Raw genomic sequence first — 12,103 nt, 5'->3', positions numbered from 1 at the left:
AATAACTATATGGTCCTATTGCGATAACTTTTTTCGTCTTTAAACAGTTAAAAATGTGAAAAATAAGTCGATTCTAATAATTATAGAGGCCCGCTATAAATCCCAAAATGCATTGTGCGCGGATTGATATTTTTGTTTTTCTTCTGTAATTCACCCACTTTTCGATCGTGAGGCCAAAACAAATGGAAGACTCCTAACTTTTCAGCGAAAATACCGTCTTTTCCCCAATTTGTATTAACGGAGTCTGGCAAAAATAGAAAGACAATTAATGCAGCAACTATACAACGTCAGGCTAGGTATATAGCTAGCGTACGATGTTCGTACGTTACCGATGTTTACCAGCTACAAAACTAAGCCTAGCTAGAGAGGTCATTCGCCGCGAGCTACTTAGGTAGTGCATTGTTTCTCACTTTTTATCATAATTTACCATAAAACGTACATTTAAGGCAAGGAATGACCTGGTTTAATGTTTTTAAAGTAATATACCTGTATATGTATTATTTTTCCAAAACATCACAAATTGTAGGGAAGGTGTCTTTGATCATCATATTTTTAAAAATATTTATATATTTTTGCTGCATATATATTTATGAAAGTTAGTTTACAATAACATGATGATAAGTCCCTTAATATTTATAAATTACAAAGCATGTTGTCATCTACACAGGCTAATTAATTTATGTAGTTTTGTATTTGTTGGTGAATTTATTTAAAAAAAGAGAACGTTCAATTATTTTTCACTCGTTGTCTTTTTTATTGTAATGTTGTAGAAGCGAGAAGGTATAGGGACAAGTTACTTTCCTTATTTCTTAATCTAAAAAAATGTGTAACCAAAGTCTATGTATCACAGACACAGCATATTTGTGAATATTTAATTTATTTTCCCAATAAAACAATGGCTACATAGCCAGAACACACACACTTCTTGCTTGTTTGTTTTGCTATCTCTATTGTTGACAAATTTAATGATCTGAAACAACTGTTTTAGCCCTGTAAGGAAACAAATAAATGAATACACTGGCTACAGTTATAGAATACAAGGCAAATATTGACTGAAATGTACAGTACAGTATGTTGACCAGGCTATATTGGCAGCGATGCGGTAGCAAGCATGGCTTTGCTCTCATTGATGTCATTTCCTTTCACTGATGAATAGGAGTGGCAACGAGATCGTATACAGGATTTATGTGGAATCCCAATACGCAATAATTTTTCTCAATCACATTAATGGTTTCCCTACAATGGATTGACTGTTAATGGATAAGAAAAACATCTTATTACAGTACAGTAGGCCTTCATAAAATATACTAGTCGCGTCTATAAGTCACTGACAGACAGTAATACATACAATATAATAATATTATTATTAATAAGTTCAATTTGAGTTCACCGATGAAATAATTATTCAAATTAAGACTTCCTAGAATCCTAGAGATTCGAAAGTCAATTTTATTGATTCATTTCAATTTTCAAAAAAAAAAGTATGATATGACTACAGTATAATGTGTAACATAATTGCATTAATAGAGCTACACTGTAGGTATCATTTATATTCGATACAGTCAAGATCGCTTTGCGTACTAACAGGAATTTGCATAATGATATTTTCCATATCAAGGTTACATTTGGAATAATAACACAATGTGATATATTCTGACAAGGTCTTCTTTTCAATGGCTTTAATTAGAATGCTGATTACAATTAATGTGGTCCGAACTGTGCTTTTACTACTAATCTCTTTTAAATCATTCTTGAATTATACAGTAATCCCTACAGACTCTGTTCTTGATCCCATGATCAATTTAATACTAATAATATTCTTGCAAGTAAAAAATAGACTTTATCTGATCAGACTACTGTATCATCGCATAACTCTCACTCAAATCTATAGGCCTGGACTTCATATTTTCTTTGATCAACCTCATGCATGACTCAAGGTAGATTCTTACTGTATAAGTCTACTCTGTACTACTAATGTTCTATAATACAGTACTATCTATCCTAAGGTGGCACAGTACAGTACCTCTCTATACAGTATTTGAGTTATTGACACAGAATTTCCTGCGATATAACCGACAAGTTCCTGCTGGGATAAAATCTACTTCCGTGTTTTGATAAAGTAGTTCATATTTATTTTTTAGGCAATTGAACTAAAAAGTATAGTACAGTATAGTAGCATCTTTTCTGTACTGTAAGGCATTCAAACCAAATATGGCTGCAGCAGGGTCCTACAGTAGGTTCTTGCACCTTTTTCTGCAAATAATGAGTCTGTACTGTAGAAGAAATACTAAGCACTGTAAATAAGACCTTTTTGGGTAAAGAGTGCCTAGATATTTAGATTATTATTAAAAGGTCTGTATAATTATTAAAAACGGGGAAAATAGTGAGGATTTTTACTAACTACTGTCAGCAGATGTACAGTATGCCTGAAAATTAGACAATTCTTGTACCAGACATACTGTATTACAGTTTTCGTACTAGTAGTCCACAAGGGTATAACAGACATGCAATGTTTAAAAAAGGGTTATCCAGGGTTGTTCTGTAGAGAGACTAAGTGCAATTGAGGTACCAATATTAAGTACAGTAGCCTATAGAGTTCACAATTGGTCAATAAGAAAGGATTCATTTACAGTAATACATGATTGTTACAAGTATTGTAAGTAAAGCCACATTGCCATTCATGTGTGAAGCAGGTGTGTGTTAACACAGGCTACACTGTTTTACCATCATTCTCAACGGTACTGTATGTTCAACTTTCAAATATATACTGTAGCACTGGTGTTAGAAACAGGGTCAGCCCAAAATGTATTTCCTCCATGGTTTTAAACATAACTGTATGTCAGTAGGTACTGAAGAAAGCTTTAAAATGCTATTGTGGAGGAATTTACTATTTCTAAGTAACTGCACAAATCATAGCCACTAACAGGTTGATGATGAGTGTAACATATGGTGTGTAAAATATGTATTCAACAGATTTATGCTTTTAATTAAAATGTGTGAAGATGAAAATGAGCTACTGTATGTAATATTTTTCTGGAGAGTGCTGTAATTTACTTTGTATTAATTCAGTTTCAAATTTGATAAAAATATTAACATTTCATGAGATGTATTGTACAGTGAGTACTGTTCATTATCCAATTACTAAAAAACTATAAAGTACTGTGACTCTATTTTAGGAAATCCAGTTTATTAAATTTATTATGTTTTGAAACATCGCCGGAAAAGCCACAAATTAATCATTTTACTTTAATTTTAATATAAAAAAAGACAAAATAGTTACATTAAACAATCAATTGCGATTAATAAATCACCATGGCGATGGCTTACGTCCCAAGTACGCACAGGGGACAGGTTACTGTACATGAGATTAAGAAGATGTATGTGTGTATGACGTCTGTCCATGTGGAAATAATATATATTTATTTGATTAGTTGTATCACTAATGTAAACATAGACATTGCAGACGATTTTTTAAAACGTTTGACAAGTACAAGTAAGCAACAACGGCACAATTTAATCTATAGTGAACTATGCTGAAAATTAGATTTTGACAGGTTGAGATAATTGAATTGGTTGGATGGTGATTGAACCTGCCGGCATGGGTATCTAGTGTCATTCTATTATTAAGACTGTGTCGTTCTAGGATTTACTGTGTACTAACTTAGCTGATTTGATTCGTAAAGATCTCTCTTTTAATTCTTCAACAATTAAAAGTAATCTGCAAGTTTCTAAGGTAAATTATATAATAAAGAGCTACTTTAGGCTGAATTGTTATAAATTAACAATCAGTGACTTGTGTGGGATAACTGTTGTACAGTAGTTACCTTTTAATGTAAATGACATTAACAGATAACTACCGTTGGCATGTGATGTATAAATTCTACCATTCCACAGGAATGTTTGTAATGTGATAAACATTACCACATTAAGATATAATTTATGTCATTATGTAATGAGTTTAATGAACTGTTGTGCTTACACATTTATCTAATTTAATGACTAATTTTACTTGGCAATGGTCTCCGTAAAAAAGAAGAGACCCCTGGGATACTAGAGTAGTGTTGGCCTACAGTATATTACAGGTATGGTGTATGCATTTTTGCTTACAAAACAAGGGTCTATTTCATGCCTAGCTTACCTGGATAAACCGACAATAGCCCGTATGCAGAGGGAGGGCTTAGATACAAAAAGTAAAAAGTTCCTAGAACACCCCTGTTCCCTACAGTAAATGGACCATTTCTGTAACATGACCAATGTATATTCAAATGTATTTAAAATTATAAAGCTTCCGTGCCAGTTCAGTTCGTTCCATCTAGGGTAGCAATTATTTTATCCCCAATTAAATTTCTAGTCAATAACGTTCACATAGCCCAAGGTACTAACTGTATATAATATCACACATTGTAATTGAATATTAACATGCATTATGAAACGAAATGTTGTATTAAATTATTAGCATAACATTTTATAATATAATAAAATGTAATTATTAGCAATAATATCTGTACAACTAGCAATGCCCTAGTTTTGATATGACCTTATTCATTTTAGTATTAATGGAAAGTATGAAGCATAATACATTACATAGATTGTATAAAATCCCATGGGAATCTGTTACATTTGCCACATGTAAACTACATTAACAAATATCACTTTTTTGCCATCACTCTCACTAGCATTGTAATATACTGTTATTCCCTCTAGACTATGTAGACATTGTTTATTGTAATTACAGTAAATTGTTATTTGAAATGAGAATTTGTTTTCTATCTTAGTTAGTATCACTAAGATTATTCCAGACATTTGAATTGCTCTGAAATGTTCTTGTCTCAGAAAAAAGTACTTGAAATTGAATTTCAAAAGATTTTAAGTTTATTTTAATTGTCCACATTTTAAAATTGTCTGTTTCAAGTGTAAATTGACCCATTAAAATGATTGAACATATTTTAATGAGCTAAGTAGTAAAATAATAACAGAAATCATGGTATAAATTATTGTTCATATACTACTGTGGGTAAACTCTTTCTGCCTGTAGCAGCTTACCAATACCAGCAATAAATAAAGACTGCAGTTACAGTAAGGAGGGAAAAAGGTATCGTAATAAGAAACGGGCAGATTCAGTTTGGCAGCTAAATGAAATTATAAACTACTTTTTGATTCCTATTTTTGACAGACTATTATAGTAATGTGTTGTTTATTTCATGCCTATCTTACCTGGATAAATCAACATTAGCCAGTGCTAGAGCGGCACTCCACTGTTGGTTAGTCAGTGAAACCCCCTCTTCATAACTTGTGCACAGTAGTTTGAAACCTACCCTTTGATTTTTTTTTATTACATTCAAATAATATGGATTTACATTTAAGAGTCTACTTCATCGAGAAATTCCTTCTCGGCTAAAAATTCAAATGCTATGCAATTAAGGAATATGAATGTTAAGTTCTTGATAATTTAGAAATGTGAAAAATGTTATAATTGATATAGGGTTTTCATAAAAATCTGAACTTAAAATTCTCTCAAAAGTTATTACGATTGCAATCTTATCGTTTAAACAAGTGATTACTGTAATGACGGCAATGACAGTTTAGTTCTATGCTTAGCTGATTTTCATTTGTGAGGATCTTGTCGGAACGTCTGTTCACACTGAACCAATTTAGTAATAATCGGTTTACTTAGTCCATTAGAAACAGGACAAGATTTAAAAAATTGATAAAAGCTAACCACTCAAAAGGAGTCAATCGGTTGGTTAATGCAAATATCGCCATTGTTAGTTGCAATCATAAAATTGTGACAATATTATTGTCATCATTACAGAACTGTATTGATCATACATACAGTACTGGAGCAGCCATTCAAGATTTTCCCACAGATAAACTACAAAAAGGTCCCTAATAACACAAGCAAACAATAGTACGTATACAATACAATACAACAAGGCCTACAAGTACTGTACTGGTAGCACTAACAGTGAAATATTTACCATAAAATAGTTTGGCGCCCTCTATTTCAACACACTGTTTTTCCTCTCTTGGTAAAACTTGAATGATTTAACTTACCAAATTTTAATATTAATTCTTTAAAAATAAAAGTAAATGTTTAAAAAAACATTATATGCCTTGCTGTTTTTTTTTTTAACCTGAAATAATTCGGCTTCTAACTACTAAGTGGTAATAAATTTAGCTTTTAAGCGGTTAGTTTTTGAAATTAAAAAAGAAATGTTATTTTTGGGATTGCATTCTTTTGGTAGAAAGTGGTTTAGTTTTTTTTGTGATGATATACAGTAGGAAGTGGTCTGTGTTTAGTCAGTCATCAGTACCCCTCAATATCTATTTTTAGATAATTTCTAAATAATGTAAATTTATGTTTAACACATCAACCTGCTTATCATTTCAAGTAAAGTATAGGTTACCCTCATATATTTTCAGAATGAGTTTCTCAACTTAATATATTATATCTTAGACAATTTAATATTAATATATATTCCTTATTGTAATGTAAGTAACAATATGTGCTTTTTATGCCATAACTCCAACTGAATACATACAGACTAAATTATATTTTCAACAGACAATATTTCTCTCAATTTTTTTGCTCCCACAAACCATTATTAATATTATGTGTTAACTAAAGTTGCAAAGGGATAACTACAGTAGTAGTAGTAAATGGCATTCAACACTCAATATTAGATTTTTAACTGGTTATTTGAATTTTACTTGCAGTCAAAACAGGTCTATTTTCTCTTCTACTTTCTCTATTCGGTTCCATAAAACGTTAACAATATTGAACCAATCCAATGTGATACAATGTATCATATTATTGTTGATGTAAAAATTATAGGACACAAAAACACACCTTTTGCAACAAAGTGAAGGACATGTAAATAAGGATGTTTTTCCAACCTCACTAAACAACTGACTGAATGCCAAAACATGGTATCCTTCAGAATCTATAGCCTTCTGGACATGGTCAGTAAGCAAACATGAAAATATTTCCCGCCCACTCAAAGTTGATCAAAAGAAAGAAATGTTGACCATACATTTTGTTTAAAATACATACTGTACTACTGTAGAAGAAATTTTATAAATTAAATGTTTATTTATAAATTATAGATTCTTTTTTTCTACAAACCAGCATACCTTATAACAATATAATATCCAATTACTTTTAATATATTAAATGAATGACCTCTCTCCAGTTCTTTAACTGGCCCAACCCTGAAGGTATTTTCCACTTTCAGACCACATTAGACTCACATTTTGCTCAAAGAACATGTACTGCTAATTACTCTATCCAGTTACACCCTTGATTCTCTGTTTATTTATAAAATTCCTTATTAGGCATAGAGCTGTCTGTCTTCTGTAGGACCACACAAAATGGGGAGACAATGGTAGCCTTCAAAAGTTATATTTGAAGGCTGTTGTCTTTTCATCTTTTTTGGTGTCTCTATGGGAATACCTATGGTTAATAATATTGATTGTTCAATAATAATATATACAAATTTAATAAAACATCATAATAAAAATTAATATTTTAGGAATTTTAGGCTGCCAACATGTTGTCGGTAGCTTTTATTCTGTAAGAACAAAGCTTTTTTTGGGTGGAGTTTTTCAGTCGCTTGGTGGGAGGCAGAGTTTAGAATATCGGCTTAGATAAACTTTAGTTTATTGCTGTTTAATTAACCCAACTTAGGAACGGGAAAGTGTGGTAGCCCCTGATATAGTTAAATAGCATTATTAATTTTCAAACATAATTATTGTTTGTCAGTTACAATAAAGTCCCTCATTATTATTTATGAGGCATATTCATTTACGAATGCGCTGGTAAACGTTTATACCAGTAGAAGTTACCCAACAGTTCATGCTCCTCAATTACAATTTATTACTCGTCAGACACTGTGTATTGGCATTCACTGTCGATTCAGTACTTTCTCTAATCATCCTCCTGATTTCACAGTTTTTGGACTTTAAAAGAAAATTTTTTAAAAGTTTTAGATTTTTATCTGTCAGATTAATGGTAAGTTTGTTTTTTTTTAATTGTAGGCCTATCATGAAGTAACTTCAATTCCTTCCATGATTTTAGTTATACAGTTTCTATCATTTGCCAGTGAGGTTATGTTTACATAAATAGAATCATGGCGTACAGTATTAGCGTACATCACTAATACTGACATAGCAGGGTCAAATAATAAACCGCATAGAAAAAAAAACTGGGTGTTCAGACACAGAGAAATGCTTATAGTTATAACAGAATTAAGGATGCTTCTTCCAGTGTGAACAGGCAATAAGAACAATCCTAATTCTGGTATGTTATCATCATGTGTTATTGCCATTTATCACCTAGATGTGAAATGTTAGGAATTTAACACTATCTGTACAGTTATGTAATCATTCAATCAGTTAATTACAATATAATGGATCCACAGTTTTACTTCAGACAAGTACTGTATGTATGCCTACGATGTAGATGTAAAACTGCTTATAGGTTACTGTCATATGAACTATGATTAGTAGATTATCCCATGGAGGGATTAGTAGATTATACAATGAAGGAGTAGTAGATTATCCCATGAAAAATTTATTTACATAATTCCTCCATGATTATCCCATCCTAAAATAAAATCCTGCACTTCTACCTCAAATAATATGATGGATTTTTTTTTTCTTCATGCAAAATGTTGTGTACAGTGTCAGATATCCCCATTCAAAATTAGAAAATTCAAAAACGTATTATTGAAATAAAGAATCAATCCTGTATGTCATCTCCAATTGAGACTGAGGTAGAGGAAGATAGGCAGATTGAAAAAGAATAAAATTATAAATCAAACTAATACTTTAACTAACATGTGTTCCAAAGTGTGACCATCTTTTGTGATTGATATTTTAAAGCTTGACTTGACTATTTCTTTTTCAAGTCCAAGTTCATGGCCAGTGCTCTATAGTGTGAGCAGGTGGAATGACATGGTCATCGATTGACCTTAACATGACCCAAGACAAGTCCAAATCCATTTCAAACTGATTTGGATTCTTGATAGCTAGATACTTCTTTTATTGAAATAACCATCTTCTTCTACTTTTAATCTTGAAGACAATCGGTAGTTGACATTATTATGATAACTGTTTTATTTTCATTTTAACTGAGAGCTCTAATTTAATATAGAAATATGGTACAGTATAATCTTCAAAGTTAATAAAAATATCGGCCATATTTTTTCCTACTTTTTTTTCTATAATTTTAGCTTAATTGCTCTATAAATAGGTCCTTCTACATAATTTAATGTCTAACAACTACTGAAATCGGGTTAATCAATTTAAGATATACCGTACAGAAGTATGTCTTTGTAGTATCAATATAATTAATTAAAGCTTTTCGGTATTCAGTAACATAAAGTTCTTTATTCATCATTAAAAATAATTAATCAATTGTTATAATACAATTCATTATGTTATTTCCATTCTTTTGTAGTAAAATCAATCATACTTAGTCAATGGAAGATGGCGAATGAACATGCAACACATGAAACAGTTACAAAATTCCCTCAGGGTGTTGTGTGTTGGGTGTGGTCGCAAACCAATCACTCTCAACAAAACCAATGTCATAAAATAACAAACTGTTACTAAACAAAGGAATGTAGCAAAAACCACATGAAAAGACTGCCTACAGCAATGAGACTAATTATTACCTTAGGTCTCACATTTAATGCTAATATATCTTACTTATTTCTGTCAGTGTGATAATAAAAAATTAGGATCTTTGACCACCATGGAGGGTAAAAGTTACTGTTTGAACAAGGTGTCACTGTTCTGCTAATTTTAAAGACAAAAATGTAGGTTAGTCAATACTTTACAAACAGTTTTAAAGTCCTTTATATGGGTTTGGGTCTAATTAATTTTAACCAAAAAATGATGTTTTTTGCCCCAAAAATTTAATTTAAAAAAAAAAAATTTGCATATCAAGTGTGTAGTTCACTACATGATTCAGTTATGTTGGTTTCGATGGGGTTTGCTATGTTTTTTTTTAGGTTTGTGGTGTTTAGTAATACCCCTCTATATGACCATGATTTTAAAAATAAAATTACAATATTTAATATTGCATGCATTTAACAAAATGATCCAAACAAAGACAGATTTCTCTCAACCATTTGGCCTTAATGATGACAAATTTTAGTTTCTCAAAAGACAGGTGTAAATGCGCCCAAAAAATGTTGAATTGTATTAATAATGATCTGATATAATTAACTTTCGTTTCTATATTTGTCCGATTTTAAAATTGCAGCTTCCGTTAGATGCCTTATGTAATTGTTCTACCAGAGATTTGCCTGTAGTGTATAATTATGGAAATGTACAGTACGACTGTAAATACGGTTAATAGTAGGTACCTAGTTAATAATCCAAGCTTGTAAGACATACTGGTACATTTCTTGTGTATACCGCTGTACAAGATTACCAATTAGCACACATGCTAATTTATGATACACAAAGAACTATTCAAATTTAATTTGTTCTTTATCCATAAATCCATCTTTCAGTTAAAACCCCATATTATTCAGGGAACACCTCTATGAAGGGGACACTTTCTTGTGTAAATGAATGAAGAGGGTCAATCATGTTTTTACACTACGGCTATGACCAACCTCTATTATTATTGGGTCACAAAGATACACCGTACATCCTTAATAGGTGTTCTACTACTGTATTCTAATTATGTTTGAACTTTTCAACAATTTTAATATTCATTAAATCCCATCTGAATGTCTTCAGAATAACTGTCATTATTCTTCTTCTGTTTCAAAAGCCATAAAACTATTCCTCACATTCCAAGCAGTTATGACAGGCATGGGACCTCTTAACATGCCCTGTAAACTACTATTAAAGATAGGTTAGGTTGTAAATCTTACTGTGGAATAATTGAGCAGGTGTAGAATCTTTACAGAAAATTAATTTTCTAAGTACATGAGTTGTGTATCCGTCAATTATCACCATATTTGTCATAAATAATTTTGTCATAATTGTAAGCAACATCATACTCTCTGACCTCTTTTTCCCACCCAGTTCTATAGACCTCTTCTCTTCACTTTCTTTCCCCTACCCATCTCCACCAAGCCTCCAAACAAAAAGTCCTCGTTAATAGATTGATTTTATTAGAAGTTTCCAACCATCCATGATTTTCTGAACCATTGCTTTCGTGGCTCAAAGAAAGCAACATCGCCATGGCCTCGAAATTTGGTATTACATTCAAATGCAGCAGACTGCCTTTTCTTTTATGTTGAACTCTATGTATGAATTGATACAGTATTGATTTCATTATTATCCTTTATTTGTTCATAAAAGTGCTTTAACCATCTAAGGTCATTTGAGGCCCTGAAATTGACTGGGACTTGTGCAAGAACATATTTTTGAGAATAAAGAACAATTGTTTTGAATATTAAACAATGAGTTAAAAAGTCACTTTATTCTTTGGTGTTGTACCTACGCACTGTAAACATATTCAATGGCTTGTGTCTACATAGACCATTTAAATCCTTATATAGACATTCTTGTTCAGAAAGGTATGAAATTCAGCAAAGGTCACTCCCTCAATTTTGAGTAATTGCCAAAAGAAGTCATTTTGTCAGGACATTTTGGTAATAATAGCTAAAACGACAGTCATTCTTAATTTCACTGCTTCATTAAATCAGTTGATTTAAGCTATTTAAAAAGCAAAATGATTGAGACATAGTCAAAGTAATGTACTTATATGTAAGCTTTATATTTAGACATACATGAAATGTCATTCTAACGTCATCACAAATTATGATGAATATAAATAACAGCTATAAAGGTTGTCAGTAGTAACATCTTCATGTTACTCCTACTGTTACTGTGTTGTTTATTGGGCCATGGAGGAATTAAACCAATTCCTTCATGAATTAACTGTTTTCTCGTAAAGCACATGTCTGATCTTCAACCCTTTTCTCTCTTTAATTATGTGTCTATAGACAATCCTGTCAATCAAAGGAATAAAAAACATTCCTTTCTAGTTTCAGTGCCATTTCCAAATTTTAGAAAACAGACAATGTACTGCTAACTAGTACTACCTAGCACTTCTCCTCTGACAACTAAAATAAAA

At 31.5% G+C, this 12,103-nt stretch overlaps 1 protein-coding gene across 1 annotated transcript in view; it reads left to right on the top strand.

Moving 5' to 3' along the window:
• The window catches only part of LOC144840245 (cytohesin-1-like), a 44,492-nt gene that overhangs the window by 571 nt on the left and 31,818 nt on the right, over window positions 1-12,103 (top strand). The gene's annotated exons all lie outside the window — the stretch shown is intronic.

This window comes from Antedon bifida, chromosome 4 (assembly GCF_963402885.1).
Source record: "Antedon bifida chromosome 4, ecAntBifi1.1, whole genome shotgun sequence".
In the NCBI taxonomy this organism is placed as follows: Eukaryota; Metazoa; Echinodermata; class Crinoidea; order Comatulida; family Antedonidae; genus Antedon; species Antedon bifida.
This window is presented reverse-complemented; position numbering and strand designations above follow the sequence as displayed.